Genomic DNA, 22,347 nt, shown 5'->3' on the forward strand with positions numbered 1-22,347 from the left:
CAATTTCCAATTTTCTACTCCCATGGGTAGAAAATTTCATGGAGAAAATTTAAAGCAAATAGACACCCACCCTCTCATTGTTCCTAATTTAACAACAGAAAGAGACAGATGCTTGGCATTTGTAAGCTCTCCCTGGTCTGTACATAGTTCCACCATACTCCTGACAACTCAATAACATACAATTAATTGAAAGGAAAATGTGATTAGGGAAGTTGTTCTCATTCTCTTAATTTATAATTCCCTTCAGGAGCAAATTGTATTATTCTATATCCCTTTACAGATTCATTTCTATGTTCATAAGAGGAAAAAAAAGTAAATTAAAACACTTTTAGAAGGCTTTCCCAAAGTGAATGGGAAGCAGGGAGGGGAGAGGAGAGGCAGAGAGAGAGAGAGAGAAAGAAAGAAAGAAACGGAATTCACTGGGAGAAGTTGTAGAAAAGATTAATCTTAAGAAATATCTTTTAACTAGGGGGTAGGGGGCAAAGATTTTTCTAAAAATACAACCACAATCACTCTTTCCAACACATGAATGCTGACTTCATTTAATAGCTCTGGACCTCATGGGGACCCCCATCAGCAAGTGAGCCTGAAAAGTAGGTCACATTTCATGGAGGTATCCATTGGGTAACAAAGAGAGAAGGCTTGCTTAGTCAGTCAAGCAACAGGATTCTTCAATCTTTTTTTTTTTTCCTGCATTTTAATTGGTACATTTTAGTTGTACATAATGTTGGGATTTGCTGTTACATATTTGTGCACCGTAAAATATTAAAATATAATTTGGCCAATATCCTTTTCCAACACTTCTCTCTCCTTCCTTCTTCATTTGTCCTGGTCCCTTTTCTCTATTCTACTGATCTCCCTTTGATTTTCATGAGATTCAACCCCCCCCATACCTTTCCTTTACTTTTTACTTTCTAGATTCCACATATGAGAGAAAACGTACAACCTTTGACCTTCTGAATTTGGCTTACTTAGCTTAACAGAGTCTCAAGTTCCATTCATTTTTCTGCAAATGACATAATTTAATTTTTCTTTATGGCTGAATAAACCTTTCAATATATCACATTTTCTTTATGCCTTCATCTATTGATGGACACCTACTTGGTTTCATAGTCTGACTACTGTGAATTGTGCTGCTATAAACGTGGGTATGCATTTATCACTGTAGTATGGTGACTTTAATTCTTTAGGATAAATATTAAAAAGTAGTATAGCTGAATCATATGGTCGTTCCATTCCTAGTCTTTCTTTTTTCCTTTTTTCTTTTTGTACTGGGGATTGAACCCAGGGGTACTTAACCATTAAGCCACATTCCCAGTCATTTTTATATTTTATTTTAAGACAAGGTCTCACTAAGTTGCTGAAGGGCTTTGAAATTTCCATTCTCCTGCCTCAGCTTCCTGAACTTCTAGGATTACAGGAGTGTGCCACTGTGTCCAGCCTCCTTTCTAGTCTTTTGAGGAACTTCCATGCTGATTTTCATAGCAGCTGTACTAATTTATAATCTCGCCAACAGTATAAAAGTGCTTCTTTTTCTCTACATCCTCTCCCATATTTATCATTGTTTTCAGGCTTGACTGTAGTGAATATTGAATCCACAGTTATTTAAGATACCTGTAGTATAGTACGTATATATTAATTTTAGCTTTTTTCCTTTGTGCTTTCTTTTTTACTTTTTCATTTATCAAAATGTAATATATTTATATACCAGTAATATACTAGGTATATACTAATTTTAGCTTTTTTTCCTTTGTGCTTTTTCATTTATCAAAATTTTGAAACAAACAAAAATGGAAGTATTGAAAGAGATTAAAAATCTGGGGATAGCATCTGAAAAAGTATAATTTAAGTTGCGTTTATTTATGAAGTCATCTTAAAAATTAATTTATATTCAGAATGCAGACAGACTAGGTTTCAGCTCTATTTGTAAATTATACTTAGAGGAATAATAGAGGTGACTAGCTTATGAAGTTGTAGAGGATGAGTAAGTTATTCCAAGTAAAATATTGATCACTAACACAGGTTTTAGGCAATAAATACAAAATGTAATACATATGTGGTTTATATATGAGTGTTTTGTTGCTGTTATTGTTTACTTTTAAGAGTGCTATTAAAGATTCAGTGGGTAGCTTTTCATTTAGTCATAATTTAATCTTATTTATCTAAACAACCTCACTTTTTGGTGAACAATTGAGATGAGGGAGAACTCAGGAGAGTTATTGATGATTATTTTTTTTCTTATAGAGTGAAGTTACAGAAAAATCATTTCTGAGAATTAATCTATTCTTAGAGTTCTATGGTTATTAATAATCTAAACAAAGCAGTTGAAAATCTGCTCATCAGTTTTTCAGATAATACTAAATTAGACAAGCCTGTTAATGACTTCGAGAGTGAGAAGTGTGATTTTAAATGAATTTGACAAATTGTTAATGAGATTTTTCCTAAAACTTAAGTAAATAATACATTTGTGATCCCTTTTATATTTGAACTAGAGAGCTTAAATATAAGTTTATTGTAACAAACTTTGTAATTCATATATAATAGTTTTGGAATTGTATTGATTTTTAAAAGGCATATAGGCAAGTAAGCCATGAACTTTTAAATTTTAATTTATAAAGGCACAGAGTTTTACAGAGTACCTTTTGTTACAGGAGATTGCATTGAGGATGAGTACTATGGCCAGGGTTACAACAGAGTGGACTTATGCCTGGAGCTCCCTGAGCTGCTGTATCATTCATTGAGAGGATCCTGGTACCGGAAACCTGGTCTTGGAATGTGAGTAAGAGTAAAAGATCTCTGAGGCTTTGAGGAGAAGGATACCTTTGAAATTGTTTCTATTATTAGGGATAAAAATATTCTTTGCTACACAAAAGCAGAGCAGTAGTAGGGAAGGCACCTTGTTGTGGGTTACAAACTGAAATTCAAATTAAATAATTGCTAATTGTTCATTGTGCCTATTTACCTTTTCTCCATCCACAAAACAGTACAATTTGCTCTAATTTTAACTGGTCTAATTTTAACTGGATACGTTTAGAAGAAATATCTTATTTACAGGATTGTAGAAACACTTTCTTAAAGACAGTTTAAATGGTGGCAGAAGAGGTGAATCGTGGAAAACAAGGAAGGAATCATGGGGTCCACTTCTTCCTGTACTTGTTGATCTATTCTTCTTCCACTGACAGTTTTAAGGAACCTAGTGTGAATGTTCTGTGAGCTCGTACATACCTTCCACTTTTCGCAGTAAAAAATTCAATATGAACAGCCAGTGACTGCTACTTCTATATTTTTCCAGTTCCAGCTGTTGTGATGTGGCACCCCTCTCCCTGTCCTGTTTGACTTGATCTCTTCACAGTATCTTCACAGTATCCATCAGTGGATTTTTTTCCTTTCTTTCTTTCTTTCTTTTTGCAGGGAGGTGTCATATCTTTAAATCACTGTGATTCTCAAATTTTTTAATTTAAATCTTATTTTCTCCTCAGGGTATATCTTCATCAAGAAAAACTTTGCACACAGAAATTTATCTACAACCTGAACACTAATGATTCCTTAATGCAAACACTTAGTTCTTAAGTTATACACCTATTTTCTAATTTTGCCTTAGATATTTCCATGCAAATTTACCAAAACTACTTCAAACTGAGTTCATCTCTGACTTACTACCTAGTGTTCTTATTTCCCAACTCGTGTTTGTCCTGTACAATATATCTAGAATCATGAATGATACTCCCTTTCAGTTCACCTAGATTCGGAACTCTAAATTATTTCCCCTTTACTGTATAATATATCACTGAATCCTGTGAATTTGACTCCTAAATATCTGTGTATTGCCACTAATTCTTTATCCCCATATCACCATCATTATTCTGTATGCACTATAACATGAATTAGTTTCCTGCTTTCTAACAGTATCTGATTCCATCAGTCCTCTCTATCTAATTTATAAAATAGACTATGCTTGAAGATCCAATAAAGAACAAGAACATTCTAATTTCTGTGGCAGTTTTACCATGACTTCAGATTCTTTGCCACCATTGTCATTGAGAGTTGGGACTTATGACAGCTCTCCCTGAACCTGAGACCTATGATCTTCATCACTTGCATGTGTGGAAATGCACATTGACAGTTTTCAGGCCCAGGACTTCAGAGATTGGCCTTTCCAGTGCCTGTCTCTTGGACTGTTTGCTCTTGAATGTAGCTGCCATGTCTGTGGAGGGACTCATACAGAAAGATCTGTCAGGTAGCAAAAATGTACAAGGCATTTACTGAACCATCTTGGAGTCTGATCTGCTAGCCCCTATCGAGCCACCCCAGGTGACTTCACATGGAGAAGGGAAATACTGTCTTCACCATACTCTGCCCAAATTGTAAGATCATGAGTAAAATAATTTGTTATTGAGTCAAACTACCATATTATGTAGTATTTTTATGCTGCCCTAGACAACTGATGCATATATTATTTTCAGTTAATGCCAGATAAATGCCTTTACTTATATTGAATATATACATTGAATTTTATGCTTTCACTGATTTATATGGTAGGAAATAAAGTATATTGTACAGTATATGAAGAACAACTCTGAAAGATGCCCCAAAGTCCCCAAATAAGGAAGCGTCAAAATGGCAGTCTCAAGTACTGATTGTTAATCTATTGCAATGTTTATCAGTTATCTTGGTCCTGGTTGGGAATCAACAGATGTACATATAAAATAGCTAAATTGTCTAAGCTAATTTTCACAAAATGCATAAATAGCTTGAAATAATGTAATCTGTTTAGATAAACAAGGTTTTGAAAATAATATTAATAAACTTAACAGAATGAAACAGTGGTAAGCTCTTTCCTCATTATATGTTTGTCTTCAGTAATAAAATAAAACAATTATAACATAATCATATTTGAAAGGAAGTTGGCCAGAAAGTTTACCAAAAAATAATAATTAGTAAGAATGATATTTTAAATAGAATTTATATTTAATAATTTTCATAATGATTCTTATTTGAATATTATTATTTTAGGTATTACTATTAATTGAACAAATAAATAAAAAATTTCAGGAAATTTTTAAAAGCTCAGGACACAAAGTTAATTATCAACAATTATTTTAAGCAATATTCATAATTATATGATATTTAATACATGTCTTTGCAAACTCACTGTATTTAATAGTAAATGGTTAGAAGTCTTACTTGATTTCTCTTATCTAACAGTGAAATAAAATGGTCTACATGTCTCTTAGGAGGTGTGTGCTCTTCCTATTCTAGCAACAGTGTCAAATTAATGGAGGAAATATGGCAACCAATGAAAATTTATTCCTCTGCCCCTTAGGCTATTGGAGGGTAAAAATCTGACAGGTTGAATAGTGACATTCCTTCTGTTGAGTTTGTGAAGTTGGGTTCGTTCCTTCCTTCCTTCCTTCCTTCCTCTTCTTTTCTCTTTTTTCCTTCATATGATTTCAAATGTTGACTCTACTTTGGGCCACAGTAAGGCTACGTCATAAAGTCAGATGTGCATTTGCTATTGCACTCCTTCAAAACCCTTCCTCTTTTACCTTGTGTATAAATTACATATCCATCTAATAAAGACAGATTGTAATTTCCTGTGTGCACACAGAGATGGATTTTATTTTAAAAGAAATAGTAGAAATGTGGAAAAAATGTTTACTTGGACAGAACAATCTGCATGAAAGCAGCAGAAGTCCAAATGCCAAATATCATTGAAGGGTTTTAGCATTGACAACTTCTTATAATTGAGGCTGTATCTGAAACAGTGCCTCTCAGAAAAGAAAACTTCCATGACACTTAAATGAGTATTTCTCAAATGTCAGATGAGGTATAATTATTGGATAGCAAATCAAATTAGTGGGCTGTAATATAGGATTTCTCTTAAGAAACAAAAGATAATAGAATAGATGCATTACAGGTAGTTAACTGAGTATGTGTGTGTGTGTACATGTACAAGTTGTTTGTGTGTATGAGGAACTTATATAAAATTTATGAAATGTGAAAAAATAAAATTTAATACTTTAAATGAAGGATAAATCATGGTATTGCAAACATTTTTATCTCTAGATATGATGGGAGACAAATAATAGAGTTCTTTAGAATCAAAGAGCAAAGGGCTATGGTTCAAAGGGACTCAAGATTTCAGAGGTTAAATTAGACCCCATTGAACTCGGATAAAGGAGTCTGCGTCACTTTAGCCCGGATCTAACTGTTCTAAAGGTGATTCTGAAATATCAGAGGAATATTAATAGCCTTGGGTCCCAGAAGGTGACTGGTACAACTCAAAGGAAAAAGAGTTCCGGGTGGGGCAGTCAGGGGAGAACAGCTCCCCCAAGGAGGAAAGACGTTGCCCTTACTGGGAAGCATGGTCTAGCAACTATAGTGCTACAGGGAGCCATTTCCTAGATGCCATATGAGCAGTTTTCAAGTGCTTACATAAGCTCTGGCTAGATGTAAAAGAGAAGGAGAACAAGAACAAAAGAACATCCATCACATTGCCAGATTTCACATGATAGCTGGAGATGCAGCTATGAGGGTTCCATTAGTTGAAGTGTCAAGCAGAATCGGCTCCACATGCTTTAGGAGCAGAGCAATGTGCCTTGAGAACAGGGTATCCTACTGGAAAATGTATGCTTTTCCAATTTCCACAGCTTGAGTCACTTACTTTTTCAGTATTTCCTAATCATTCAATCTTCCCAGCTGGTCTTAAGTTCCCCAGGGCCTCCAATCTTCTAATTACCTTCTCCTTTCTAATCTGGCATCTTGGACATTGTTTTCACATTTTGCCATGGGTTGCTCCAGTCTTTGTTCTCTTTTCAGAATCTTGAGGTATGCAGTTGACCTCATTGCTTGCTGTCTATGGGTTATAGCAGTCATTTGTATTTCTAACCTTTTACTCTAAATTTTACCTCCTTGGACTAATTTTTAATGAGATATTATAAATGCAAAGAAATGTATGTCATGCAAATAGATCGTATTCTGAGTAGCATAATTCAACCTAAGAAATCAAGCAACATCTAACCCATGCCTGGAATCTTCCTTCCATTCACATCATCAGATCTGGACCATCTTTGGTGATATAATCCTACTGATATCCTCCTAAAGCAATCATTCTTTCCTCCAAGGAGTGGGCAACAAGTCCTATAAATACTAATATCTGAAATTGTAGTATCAGCATGATTTCACATCTTATTGAGGAAGAAACCTTCAGAAAGAAGGTAATTTCAAAAGCCACTATAAATATACAAAAGCATGCAGTTTTATACAGGCTTTCTCAAATATAAGTACTGAGAGAAGTGCTAGTTGGATTTATGGAGACACTTTTAACTTACTTGTCATCTCTGTTTTTGTCTCATTATGTACACACACACACACACACACACACACAGAGTGTGTGTGAGAGAGAGAGAGAATGAGAGAGGAGATATGTTTGTTCTAGTGTATGTTTTCCTTTTTCCTTTTTCCTATTAAATGAGTGAGTTATCTGTATACATAAAATTCCAGCTTGTGACTCTCACTGAGAGTCCTCACATCTTAGATCAGTTGAATAAGCAAATCTTATTGAGTAGTGGGCCTCTTTTTTTGATTACCTATTACCTGTAGGTAGAATGGCAAGGATGTTTTGAGAAAATTCTCTTAAAAATATTGAACTGTTTGTTGACTTTCTTAAGTAGTCATTTTATAGGATTTTTCCCTCATAGGATGATAATAATTTTCCTTCATGTGTTTTACTTTTGGTAGAATGATACTGAGTGCTTGGATTTCAAAACTGAGAAACTGGGACTGTTTTAGAATAATAGGTAATCTAGTAGGAGACTGGATATGTAATAACTATTGGTGGTTATTCATGAAAGATATGGTGGAAGGATATGTTGTACAGAATATGAATTTCCTTTTCAATATTGTATACTAGGTGTCACATTCCATTCTACAGGAAAGTGACAAGAAAGAAATCCTACTGAGAGACATTCTGAAGGTCTTTTGTAAACACTGCCTAAAAATTCTGTAGTAGTGCAGCCAGCCTATTTTCAGGTGTCTCGTGGTAATCTGAAAGGCAGCCACCAGCACTGCCAACTTACTAGAAGGCATTTATGGAATGTTATAAACACTTGCTTGGATCTGTCAGCATTGCCAAGGTAAGAGATCTGAGGAGCCGTACATTCTTATCAGAAGAACAGGCTGACGAAATGCATTGTAAATCTGGCTACTCAGATGAATAGTGTGTCTGAATTTAAGTACATGTTCTTTGTCTGATGGTATGCTTTTGGGAGACAGTTATTCATGAGACTCGAGTTTCCAGATGTCTTCTAACCATAGTCCCTAACAAACTCTTTGTGAGATTGTATTTTCAAGAATTTCTGTGTACCAAAAGGCAAATTTGTTACTGCCCTCTACAAATAAAGATGGTATTTCCATTTGGGGAAAACTTAGGACAGTTTATCTTGAAATCAAGTATAAAAGATATGAGTTTCCTAAGTTTGGGACTGCTCATCAGTGTCATAGACACATTGTGTGAATAGTATTCACTTTGGCCCTTCTCTGTTGCTGCTATGAGACAAGGGACACCAGAGGAATGTATAAACATGAAACTAATGCTGCTTATTATACTACGAATAACAAATAACTTTGTCTCTGATCCAAGAATCATATGTCTTCTGTCAGTATCCAGGAAAAAATTGCTGTAAAATATCAGGTCCATATAAGATATGACTTGAAATGTAAAATTAATTTCAGTATAACAACTCTACATAGAGATTCTAATGGATATGATATAAACTACAAGGGACATCAGGGCCATATTCCATTTCCAATCACTTAAGCCTTGAGCCCATTTATGAACTAAGAGTGGCAATATAGAGATTCTGGAAAAGTAAGGATATAGATTTTACTATTGTTCCTTGTATGGTTGCTACTTGAATGATATAGTCAGGAGGAGAGAACAAATCAATTCTTCATAGGTGCATAAGAGTATATGACTGTCCCATGATGTAGAGAAACAGTGGAAGGACATTAAAGGATGATTCCAAAGGGTGTCATATTGGAATCTGACCAACATATGAACTCTTAATTTTATGTAGAATTTTCTTATATTGAAGTTATATTTTTTTATTGAAGGTTAGATTCTATAATATAGAAAACATGATATAGCAATTTAGAATGGTGATAAAGTATGTTCATCATGCATCTGAATTAAATGTCTTTGAAGATTGTGTGAAAATGCATGTGAAATAATTATCTTTAAAGAAGCCACAATAAAATATTCAAAATTATTATTGGTACCTGATATTCAAAAAATGTAGTGAAACTGAAAATTGTAGACAGATGTGTTTTGTAGTTTCTGGAGGAAATTACCACAAAGTTTGCCCTAGGAAAACCACAATCATACATATGCTCTAATGACCCAAATCAAAAGTAATGAAGTTTTAGTTTGGTATACTTTATATATGTGATAATCATTATGGGTAATAGTGCATTAGTATTAAACCAATAGGGATATTTTAATGCCATTAACATCATTACCCTATGTACATGTATGATTGCTCGAGTGGTATGAATCTGCATTGTGCACAACCATAGAAACGAAAAGTTGTACCCCATTTGTGTACAATGAATCAAAAAATGCACTCTGTATAAATAAAACACAAATAAAAAATTTATTTCACCTTTATTTATCTAATGCTTATTCCTTCCTTGTGTAGACTTAAGTTTCTAACTTATCATTTTCCTTCATTGTAAAACTTCTGTTAATATTTTTTCAGGGAAAATCACAATTAAACACTATGTTTGGGACAGCCAATGTCTCTGGCTACAGTATTCTAGTCTATTTCTTTGAAATGGGGATGACTATAGTTTTAGTCAGCATTTTCAAGGCTGTGTCCAAAATACCCAACAAGAAAATCTCAGAATGAAAAGTTTACTTGGTATTCATGACTTCAGAGATCTCAGTCCACAGATGACTGACTCCATTGCTCTGGGCCTAAGATGAGGCAGTCCATTATGGGCAAAGTGCCCATCAAAGGAAAACTGTTCAGCTCCTGGCAGGATCAGGAGGCAGAGAGAGTGAGAAGGAGAAAGGGACCACAGGCAAGGTGAATCCTTCTAGGGGTGACCCAACCTGCCTACAGTTACCACCCAGTCGGTCTTTTCAAATCAGGATGGACCAGTGAGATTATAGGTCTTGTGACTGAATCATGTTAACTCTGAATATTCCTGCCCTAACAGGAGCTTTTGGGAGACAAGGCATATACAAACCACAACGTTTTGCCTGACCCCCAAAAGTTTATATCCATCTAACAATGCAAAATTCATTTAGTGTATTCCCCAAGAGTTACATACTCTTAAAATTTTTAGCATTGTCTAAAAGTTCAAATCTAAAATATCTTCTGAGATCCAAGGCAAAGTCTTGGCTGTGAGCACTGTACAAATCAAAAGCAAGTTAAAGATATCCAGTATATGATGGCTCAGCATAAATATTCCCTTCTCAAAAGGGAGGAATAGTGATCCAGAAAGAAGGCATGGGGTCAAAGTCAAAGCCAGATCCAGTAACTTGACTTATAGTGAAACCAGAATTTCTTTGCTTCTGCTGGCAGGTGGGGTCTGCATAAGTTGCAGGCTCTGCAGCTGAGAAACCTGTTGCAGCTCTTAACAAAGGGCTCTGCCCTCCAGTGTGGCAGGAGATTCCAGCAGTGAACCACCAATTTCTTCTTTCTGGGTTCGTGTCTTGTGAATTCAATGAGATCCACAGGTGAGGGTGAGTGAATGTAAGAGTAGGATTGAGTAGAATAATTAGAAACAGAACTCCCAGAGGATGAGAGGGGGCCTGAGAGGTTATCATTTTAGTGTAATAATTTAGTTTATATAGCACTTGGATCAACGTTATTTGTCCAAATTTATAGTAATCAGAGTTTGGAAAAGTACTGATGCTATTGTTTGGTCCTTTGAGTTTGAATTTCTGTTAAGGTCTGCCTCACTGTTTTCTCACCACTTACTTGCAATCCTAGCTTCTCAGGAGAATGAGGTTGGTGGATCATGGATACTAGCAGTTTTTGGGGTGTGGCATATCACCTTCTTTGGGAAACCTGCAGTGACTCTAATCCTCATATACTTTTTCTGGCCTTCCTTTGAAGTCTTGATGGTAGCCTCCTTAAACTTTCTCTAGTCCTGCAGAACTACCACCACATAGTTCAAAATAATGTGTGCTGCCTACTCACAAAATACCTGGGTCCCCTGGAATCATAGCTACAGCAGCCTCAGTTCTGGCATGGCTTAGTATGGTGAAACAACTTCCTGGGTCCTTTGATAGAAGCAGAGCACCCCATGATTTCTTCTCAAAGGAATTTTCTTTTGTGTACCCTGGAGTCTATTGTGGGGGCCCTCTTACAAATTTCTGAGATGTCTTTGAGGTATTTTTATTATTGCCTCTGTTTAAAGTACTTAGAATCTCTTTAGAAGCTGTAATCTCTTCAAAAACACACCTTTCATGGCCCCCCAGCACTTTTCTTGCTAAACTGCAATCATTTATTCTTTAGTTCTGTTTTCTGCTTCTGATTCTCACTTTAAACTCAGCTAAAAGCTACAAGTAATATTCATGCCACATATTTCATATTGTGCTGTCTTCAAATATCCTCCACCAGTTTAGTTAGCCCATCACTTTTAAAATAGACTTCATAAGATGTTTCAAGATATGGAGAAAATGAACCTAATTCCTTTGTAAAAAAAATAACATGAATAACCTTAACCAACTCCCAATAGAGTCCCCAATTACTTCTGAAACTTCATAAGTACAATTGACTCTCCTATTTGTGTTTTAGTCTTCAGAGCTCCAACTAGTATCACCCATTAAACTCCACTTACAACATTCTAAAGCTTTTCCAGACTGCATCTCTAAACTTTTCAAAATATTTCACACAAATCAGCTTCAAAGCCTTTTGAACCATATGATCAGTGTAGTCATAGCAATGACCTCCATTTCTTGGTATCAATTTCTGCTTTAGTCAGCTTTTTCATCACTGTGACCAAAATTCCCTACAAGAACAAATTTGAAAGGAAAGGTTTATTTGGGATGCATGGTTTCAGAGGTCTTAGTCCATAGACAACTGACTCCATTGCTTCCAAGGGAACGCAGAACATCTTGGGTGGACAACCAGCAAAAGAAAGCTATACAGCTCATGGTGGGATCAGAAAGCCTGGGGAGGCAGGTGCAGGGAAGACCCACCCTTACAGGGCAGGTCCTGCTATCCCATTCCTTCAGCCATATCTACAGTTACCAACCAGTCAGTTCGTTCAGTTTGGGATAGATTAAATAGGTTATCGCTCTCATAATCTAAGCATTTCACTTCTGCATATCGCTGCATTAACAGGAGCTTTTGGAAGATATCTCATACCCAAACCATAAAAACTAATTTTTTTCTCTTCCTTTAGTTGAATCCACAGGAGGAAAAATCTCTCCTCCTAGAAAATAGTTCCTGGTTATGGAAAAGTCCATGAAAATATTGTACAAAGACTTTCTTGCCCTTCCTCTGCCAGAAGCAAGATTTTTCTCAAATTAACACTGTAAGAACTTGGTTGGTTTCTGGGAGGTCAAGCACACAAAGGTGTACCCAGCTCCCCACTCATCCTGAGAAAGCAGCCTTTAGGAATTTCACGCTCTAAAGCTAGTGCAAACCTAGTTTCCAGCAATCCATCAAAATCACCCCTCAGATGCTACCACCGCTTCTACCAGTTCATGTCTCTTACAGCTCTAATTAAGCAGGTTTCATTGTGACTCTCTTTGGGGACACTTTTCTCTCCAGTTTATAGTGGAGTTTGGGTGGTAGTTTTCTCCGTGACCTTCAGTTAGTTGATGCTTTAAGAAAAACTTTTTAATATTCAGTTCATGCAGCTCTTTCCTGCCTTAAGGTCATAGTGATAACTTCCAAGCACTATGCATGTTGAAACTGAAACAAGAAGGCTGAAGTCATGCTAGAATTTACCCATTTTTATATTTCTGTATTGTCAACAAATTGAACAGTGAATAATATTCTTCAGATAATCAAAAATTAAGGGAGAAGATGAGGTCCCCACATTCACAAAAGATTTCAAATTGACATTTTCTTTAGAGATAACGTATCTTTCCTGCCAATCTTTCTTCTACATTTAAAAATATTTGTGTTTCCTTTCACTCCTTTGAATCAACCATCCTCTTTCATCTTATTTTGACTTCTAGAAACCACTCTTATTGGGGTGAACACTAATCAGTGCCTAGAAAGTCTTATGTTTCTTGGTGGTGAGATAAGGAGTCCAAAAAATGGGATAAGGAAGGTAAAAGGAAGGGAAACTGATCACCTCCCTTGTCTCCATTTGAGGTGGGTATCAAATCAGAGCAGTCTATGTTGTAAAGTAGATTAATGTACTCTTAAAAAGTTGAAGGAATCTATCTGCATAGTGGGCATGCAAACTATCCTATATGTTCTTGCATTTTGTTCCTGCTTGCTGCCACTGAGGAGAAGCATGTCAGTAATAAAATCTCTAAACCCTTTCCATTGACTCCTCCAAGTTCTTTGTTTGGGTCTGTAAACAACATGCTGGGCTTTTGCAGCCCTGCAGTTGAACAAACAAAATTTGGCACATATCACCTTTGAGACAGTGTGAACAATCCTCTTCAAACTTGTCTATAGGTACACAGGTTCACTAACTTCTCTGTGGGCTTTTCAGGCTGAAACTCATTAGTGTATTTTGCCCTTCTTTGCCACCACCCACACAAAGTTAAAAAAAAAAAAAGTGTGTTTGTGTGTGTGTGAATGTATGTGTGCATAAGATGGGTTTTGAAGAAAATCACCAGAGGTTATTAAATAGATGGGCAGTAGAGCCCATGGTGAAAGCTACAAAGATGTCGATTCTTTCATTTGGAGGTGATCATTTATAACCTGGACCTGAGGTTACAAAACCATGATACAGGCTATTAAATGAAAGGTGGTGCTTTGATTCCTAAATGTCTTCTAGAAGAATAAAAACTGGGACCTTTTAAAGAGCTTTTATAATAATTACATAGTTGATCTGAAGTGGGAAATAGGACCTAAGCTACTTAGGCCCTTTGAAAAATTATGTTTTTTATGAAATTCACTTAAGTCTCTTCTATCACATTCTTTTTCACTTTGTGCTCTTCAAAGTAATGTCCTGACCTTTACTTGACTTCCTAAATACTTTTTTTCCAAAGAGACAGAAATACATCCATGGGAAACAAGTCGAAGGTTATCTAGGTAGTTATAATTCCCATGTACAATGAATCTATTGACCTCTTTAACAAATTAGTGTTCTGTGAATTTGGTTAGCCTATGTCAGGCTGTTAGGGCCTAATAAAGCCTTCAGTCATAGAAAAAAGGATCTGAAACGGAGACCCATAAGAACAATATTATGGGTCACCAAAGGAAATATAGCATATAGGTAACCTAGGATTTGCAAATATAAGCTTTTTTATTCACTATGCCTTACATAAGTTATTGAATCCTGATGAGGACACACACTGACCTTGGCATAACAGCAGTGCCCAAAATACAGCACAACTAACTTAGCAAAATGCAATTAGCTAAATGGATTATTAATATAATCATTGCTGTGGGCACTAATTAAGATGAAAATTAATTTCATGACCTAGTATAAGAAAACATCTAATCGCATAAATTGTCACTGCTATAAGAAACTGTTTGCCTTAGGAAGCCACATCTTTAAAAGGATGAAAATAAACCACCTTATAAAAGTGGTTTTTCATAGTCATCTAATTATTGACCATGAATATAAATTAAATGCTTTATAGGATTTTATAGAAGAAATAGTGTTAAAAATGGTACATAACTATTAGTGATGATTTTTTCCAACTCTATTTAAAATAAGTGAAGCGCCAACTAAATTATATACATTAAAATGCTAAATTTTAATAATTGCAATTAAACTTTAAAAAATTTTAAGAAAATTTTAAAATATCTGATTTACAAAAATCTTCATTTATAAAGCATTCAGATACTTATTAAATATTAGCTGATTCTTTCCTATGATCTACACAACAGAAAAGAAAAGTAGTATGTATTAAAAACTTGTGCTAATTCTGTAGAGAAATAAAAGTAACCAGGTCACAACCCTCCAGCAGATTATAATCCAATGGCATGGACCTCCTTCATCAAGTGATAAGTGATGACAAAAATGTGCATATTATGATATTACAAAAACAAAAGCTGATTTAATTTCTTTTATAATTCTGCAAAAGAAGTTGTTCAGAGCAGTAGTTGACTTTGAAGTGTCATAATAATGGCATTAAAATACTTCTGACAGAAAGGAGTATAATTAAATAGATGAATACTATTTTAGAAATTCTTAGTGATAAGCAAAGAATAGTTGGAGAAAAATATTCTCAGTCAACTTGAGACCTAAAAGTCAAAGGACTGAGAAGAAATCAAAGAGGTCAGCTTAACCTTCCTAGCATTAAATGTAAAAAAAGAGAGAATGTGTTGCTTTTTTCAGATAAAGCAAATATGATATCCATTCTTTTAGAAAAAGGACACCTCAGTATTCAAATTAAGTTGTCCACAACCAACCCACCAAAAAGCCACACGCCAGTAGAAAGAATAATAAATACAAATAGTTCTTGTCTGGTCCAGAACAGCAGACCCCAATCAAGAAGTTGATGGATGGGCTCTCGGGTGAATTAGAGAGAGAGAATAGAGGCAGGATTTCTGATTTTTACACGTTTGTCATAAACTCAACCTGAAAGCATAACAAATTCTTGATCCTGTGTGTACTTACCTTACTGCTGCTGCCATAGTCACAAGCCAATGAAATAACTCAGGCAATGTGACCATGTCTCATTAAGTATCTTCGTGTGAATGACTTTCAGAATGGCCACTGCAGAGCACATCATTCTTTTGGTGGGACTGTAACAGTTAGAACAATCTCAACCTGATGTCTTTCACTTGATTAGTGCCAAGGAGAATGCTTTTCTTCCCAAATAGACAGAAGGGAGGAGTTTTGCTGTATTTGTCCTTTTCTTGAAGAAGATAAGATAGCAATGGTTCCTTCTAAGAGCAGTAGGCCCTAATTCAGTTCTTTCCAGAAAAGTCTGAGGGCAAGAGAGACTAAGACAGGCAGACACAGAGAGAGAAAGAGTGAGAAGAAGATAATGTCTTCATTCAAGGGCATTCAGATGAATCGATCTATTAATTTTTGAAATCTTCACAAGATTTGTTAAGATAATTTTCTTTTATAAACTTGGTATTATCACTTTTTACATTTCTCATGGACAATGCCAGCCATTCTTCTCTCAGAAGACCAATCATATTTCCATGTTTTTTTAAAAAACTGATCTTATAATGACCTGAATATCTTCATCACCAGTAGTCAAATCGTACCTTTCCATTTATAAAACTCACTGCAACATTTAAAATAAATTCTGTCTTTCTTAAATATTTCCCTTCTCTGGGTTTTGTTCAACCATATTCACAGATAAGGATACTTGTAACTGATGTTTTGAGGCTTGTGGTTAAAAGATCTTCCCCATAAATGGGGAATTATATTTTTGACTCCCATACTAAACAATTCTGACTTTATACTTGAGGAGAAGACACGTTGGTATTGAAGTATGTGACCCTAGAAGAGGGCTTTACTCAGTGTTTCAGGAAATAGGAGAGACATGTTGATTTCCCTCTGTCCCTGGATATTTGCACTTTCTTTCCCCATTTCCATGATGTGCTCTCAAACATTTCTGTTTGAGAAACTCTAAGAATATTCTCATGAATTATGAAGGATCTCTAGCAGAATATAGAATCATAAAGGAATTAGAAAAGAGAAAATTTCTAGTGAGGTAGGTAATTGATTAAGATTTGCCATATTGTTTTAGTACCATATAATATGATATCAAGGGAAATAAATGAGGTTATGTAATTAAATTTGTTGTAATTCATTCAAAGAGGTATTTTTTTTCTGATTTGTATTTTAGCAAAAAGATTGACAAAAAATATTGCACTTTGTCATTTTTTCTGTTGCTCGAATAATTTACCACATTATCTTTTCTTAAATGGACTGAATAGTTGGAACACAGAAAAATGAAGACTGCAGGATCTAATAAAATATTCATATTTTTCTATTGTTAAAGGGGTATTTGGCTAGTATCCACAAACACAGATAAACAAAGTTGTGAATATGAAATGCAACTTTACAGAAATGTAATGTCAGCCTAATGTATTATCTCATAAAATCTTCTCACTTTTGTGAGGAAATACATAACAGTATAAAATGTACTTAGCAGTGCTTACTCTACGGATTGTTGAAAATGTTGGAAAACAAGTGTATGAAAATATTCTGGCTAAAATGGTATATAATGAAAGTCCTCATTCAATGAAGTAGATCACAGGACAATTAGGGGTCCAATGTTCCAAGAATCAGGATTTTTACTGAAGCTATTTACATCAGAAATTGTAACTTCATATTTTAAAATGGAGATGTTGTTTGATATCAAATCCCAATTGCTGACTTTTTGCAAAAAGAGAAATGAAAATAGAAAAATTCTTCAGTTGAATAAGTCTAGGTGTAACGGTGGGTGAGCATCAAGAATTGGGCATACTCAACAGGTAACCAGCCACAGGACTCTAATCAGGAAAAACTACAATCAACTTTCAGGGAAAAATTCTACCTGCAGGCACTTTCTAAATGTATTTCTCTACCTCTTTCTTTGTCATCAGTAAATTCAGTGTACAGACCACAAAACTTCCATCCTTATTCACCTAAGCAAGCTGAATTTTCTCCTGTGGTACACAAAAGGAAATGAAAAAACTAAACAAAACAAAAACCTTCTGACCCATTTTAATTTTAATTACTCTCTTTGAAGACTTTGATATTATTGACTAATACGAACTTGTCACTCACCTCTTAGCTTATCATTTTCAGTCTCCTCATTCTATATCTTTTCTTCTAGCAATGCTTTATTTGTTGGTATTCCTCAAGATTCTAATTTTAGTGTTCTCAGTTAACACGTTCCTTCTGAAGGAAATCATCCATGACTTCATCTATTGCCAAAATTCCAATAGCTGCCAAACCTGTACTTTCAGATCTATTTCTCCTCTTGAGTATCTAACCTAAATTTCACTGCACTTTGAATTTACCAGAGGTGGTTCAAGTAAACATGGCCAATGCCAAAGTCATTATTTCCTCCCACGCCTTTGATCTGGTGCTATCCCAACCATACCGTAGAATTAATCCTTCCAGTGAGAAATTTGTTATATTCAGGTACTGCTCTGAACAATTAGACTTTATCTGTCACCAATTTGTCATGTGTGATTTGAAATTTTCCCTTACATCCCACTCCTGACTTAATTCAAACCTCCATTTTCTCCTCCCTAAATGATTTAAATATTTTGTTGACTAATCTCCATTCTCCTACTTTTCCTCTAGTTCAGGGTCTTAAAGTTAATTGGATTTTCAAGTCTCAATTGCAGGGGGAAAATTCTTCCACTAACTCTTCATTGCTTTCAGCTCAAATCTATATACATTTTTAGGTTATTTATAGATTTATATGGGTAAGCATGAACATTCAAGATTCATTTTTTTCTAAACCTGGGTAATATACCAGACATATTGAGCCCCTTGTATCTATTTAGTAACTCAGACACCTTTATTATCATTTCACAGGCCCTAAAGTTTCAGAGCTTTAACAAAAATTTCAGGGCTTGATATCTCCAAATGAACATTGGAGCTGAATGGAATTAAATTATCACCTAAATCATCATTTGTCAAATGTAATGAGCATACTTTTTTATTAAAATGCTGTTTTTGATACAACACTTATAGGATGGTCTGATATTGTCATTTCTTATTTATATATTTATATTTATTTGTTCTTTTTAGTTATAAATGATAGTAGAACATGTTTTGACATATCATACACACATGGAGGATAACTTCCCACTTTGTGGTTGTACATGATGTGGAGTTACACTGGTGGTATATTCATATATGAACATAGGAAAATTATGTCAGATTCATTCTACTCCATTCCCATTTATCCCTGCTCACTTCCCCCCAATCCCCCTGTCCAGTCCCTCAAACATCCACTTCTACTTCCCCCTTACCTATTGTGAGTCAGCATCTGCATAGCAGAGAGAACATTGGCCTTTGGTTATTTGGATTGGCATATTTCACTTATCATGACCGTCTCCACTTCTATCCATTCACGGGCAAATGCTGAGTAACATTCTATTTTCTTTATCCTTTATCCTTTATCTATTTTCTTTATCCATTCATCTGTTGAAGAGCACATAGGTTGGTTCCATAGCTTAGCTACTGTTAATTAATTGAGTGACTATAAGCATTAGATGTGGCTGTGTCACTATAGTATGCTGACTTAAAGTCCTCTGGGTATATGCCAAGGAATGGGATAACTGGGTCAAACGATTGTTCCATTCCAAGTTTTCTGAGGAATCTCCATACTGCTTTCCAAACTGGTGGCACCAATTTGCAGTCCAACCAGCAATGTATGAGTGTGACTTTTCCCCCTACGACCTCACCAACATTTATTGTTACTTGTATTCTTGATAATTTCCTTTCTGACTGGAGTGAGATCAAATCTCAGTGTAGTTTTAAATTGCATTTCTCTAATTGCTAGTAATGTTGAATATTTTTTTCTTATATTGTTGACCGATCATATTTCTCCTTCTGTGAAGTGTCTGATATTGTGATTTCTAAGGTTCCAGGTAAGAATAGTGCTGTGTACCAAGAATTAAATTTTAAATAACAAATGTCTAGAATAGTTTTGCTTAAACTTTAGTGCTTATAAAATTCAATTTATACACTAGTTAAATATGAAGACCCTGGAGCCCCAAAACACAGAGAATCTAATGTATTACATGTTGGTGGTTGTTGTTGTTGTTATTGTTTTGGTATTGGAGATTAAACGAAGGGATGCTTAACCACTGAGCCACATCCCTAAGGTCTTTTATTTTTATTTAGAGACAGAATCTCACTAGGCTGCTTACAGTCTTGCCAAGTTGCTGAGGCTGTCTTTGAACCTGTGGTCCTCCTGCCTCAGCCTCCTGAGCTGCTGGGATTACCAGCGTGTTCCACTGCACCTGGCAGTTACTTATATTTTAATAGACAGCTACTTGTGAATTAAAATTAGAGAAATGATTGCCTAGAAGGAAAAATGAATGATAAATGGATAATTGGAGTAAACAAAGAAGACTGAAATTAAATTTTTACAGAAATTTAAAAAATCTTAAGTGTTATGCTTTGTTTTGTAGAAGAGATTTAAAATTGAATGTCCTCACCTTTCTTCCACATTTTTGACCTAGATGTAAATTTTACTCATTTAAGGTAAATAACTAGTTTGTTATCTCCTTTTATTTCCATATGGGTTTTCATTATTTGGTCAGAAGATCAATTCTTACTTGAATTAGTTATTTTTTCCTCTAGCTATTTTTTATTAGTGCATTATAGCTGTATGCATTATTGGGGCTCACTTTCACATAATCATACAAGCATGGAATATAATTTGCTCCACTTCAGTCTCCAACACTTCACCTTTTCCTCCCTCTCCCTGTTCCCCTTCTTCTACTCTATTGATCTTCCTTCTATTTATTTATAGTTTTTAAAAATTAGCTATAGCTATACACAAAGATGAAATCCCCTGTGGCATATTCATATAAGTACATAGCATATTTTCCCATCCTTTGTCCCTTCCCCTCAATCCCTTTTATCTTCTCCACTGATCTTCCTTCTACATTCATGGGCTTCTTCCTGCCACCCCCACCCCCACATTTTGTTTGAACTTTCTGTATGAGAGAAAACATTTTGCCCTTGACTTTCTGAGTCTGACTTATTTTACTTACTTATTTTATTTTAGCATAATGTTGTCTAGTTCCACCCATTTACTAGCAAATGCCGTGATTCCATTCTTCTTTATGGCTGAGTAAAACTCCATTGTGTGTATAAACCACATTTTCTTCCTCCATTCAGACCACTCTCACCAATCCTATTCAATATAGTTCTTGAAACTCTTGCCAGAACAATCAAACAAGAAAAATAAATTAAAGGGATATAAAATAGGAAAAGAAGAGGTGAAATGATCTCTAGTTGTTGATGACCTAATCCTAAAAGACCCAAAAAACTCCACAAGAAGATTTCTAGAGTTGATAAATAAATACAATAGAGTAGTAGTATGTAAGATCAACATTTAAAAATGAGTAACTTTCTTAATAAGGAATTTTATGGGAGAAGAATCAGAAAACTACTCCATTCACAATAACTAAAAAAAAAAAAAAAAAATCAACTTGGTAATAAATCTAACCATAGAAGTGATAAAAGACCTCTACATCGAAAACTATGTAACACTGAAGAAATAAATTGAAGAAGACCTGATAAGATGGAAAGATCTCCCAAGTGCTTGGATAGGCTGAATGAATTCTCAGCCGTGGCCTGTGTGGGGAGGGAATAAGTAACCCTTGGATGTGTGGGCCACCTGGAAATAAAAGTCTGAAAAAGTAATATCGAGAAATAAAGCGAAAGACACGGAAAATATTTTTTAAAGCAGGTCTAAATGGATGGAAAAAACCTGACAAGTCTCATCCTAACAAAGGGAAAATGTCCATGAATGCTTTATTTATAGTGAAACACACCAAAGGAATTCATTGTAAGGAGGTAAACAAGAAGCCAGAGGCTGTGGGGAAGTTGATCTGGTTGGGGACTTATCACTTGTGTGGTAATTCTTCCTCCTCCAGACAGCAGGTGCCACAAGGCTAGCTGGGGCACAGGTATCTCTCTCCACTTATGGGGAATTTTGTTTGAACCTAGGACTGTCTGAGCCAATAAATTCTGTGATATCACAGAATTCTCTTTGAGCAGGATGTTTGCCAAGGCAATGAAGCAGTTTCAGATTGGTGAGTTTACACGGAGAGTTCTTGAAGGGGACACCTCCTCTTGGAGAGAGCTTAGACATGCCCTCAGTTCATTTGTGGCTTCCAACAATTAATATTGTCAAAATGGTCATAACATTAATAGCATTATTCAGATTCCACTAAATCCCCAACAAAATACTAATGACATGCTTCACAGAAGTAGAAAAATCACCCTAAAATTCATTTGAAAGAATAAGAGATTCCAAATAGCCAAAGCAAACCTGTGCAAGAAGATCAACGCTGAAGGCATCACGATACTGGACCTCAAATTATATACTACAGAGCAATAATCACAAAAAATAGCATAGTATTTGCAACAAAGCAGACACAAAGATCCGTGGAAAAGAGTAGAAGATGCAGAGAAAGTCCACATAGATAAGTCTTCTGATGCTTGACAAAGATGCTAAAAAGATATGTTGGAGAAAATGTGGCCTTT

The 22,347-nt window shown here is 35.3% G+C and overlaps 1 long non-coding RNA gene across 1 annotated transcript in view; it reads left to right on the top strand.

Annotated features, from left to right (window-relative positions):
• Nucleotides 1–2,677: 2,677 nt before the first annotated feature.
• LOC124961144 (uncharacterized) overlaps nt 2,678–22,347 on the top strand; it is a 64,259-nt gene continuing 44,589 nt past the window's right edge. The window contains exon 1 of the long non-coding RNA XR_007104244.1: nt 2,678–2,775. This is a non-coding gene — a long non-coding RNA (uncharacterized LOC124961144). The remainder of the gene's footprint in view (nt 2,776–22,347) is intronic.

The sequence above is a fragment of the Sciurus carolinensis genome, chromosome 12, assembly GCF_902686445.1.
Source record: "Sciurus carolinensis chromosome 12, mSciCar1.2, whole genome shotgun sequence".
Classification (NCBI taxonomy): domain Eukaryota; kingdom Metazoa; phylum Chordata; class Mammalia; order Rodentia; family Sciuridae; genus Sciurus; species Sciurus carolinensis.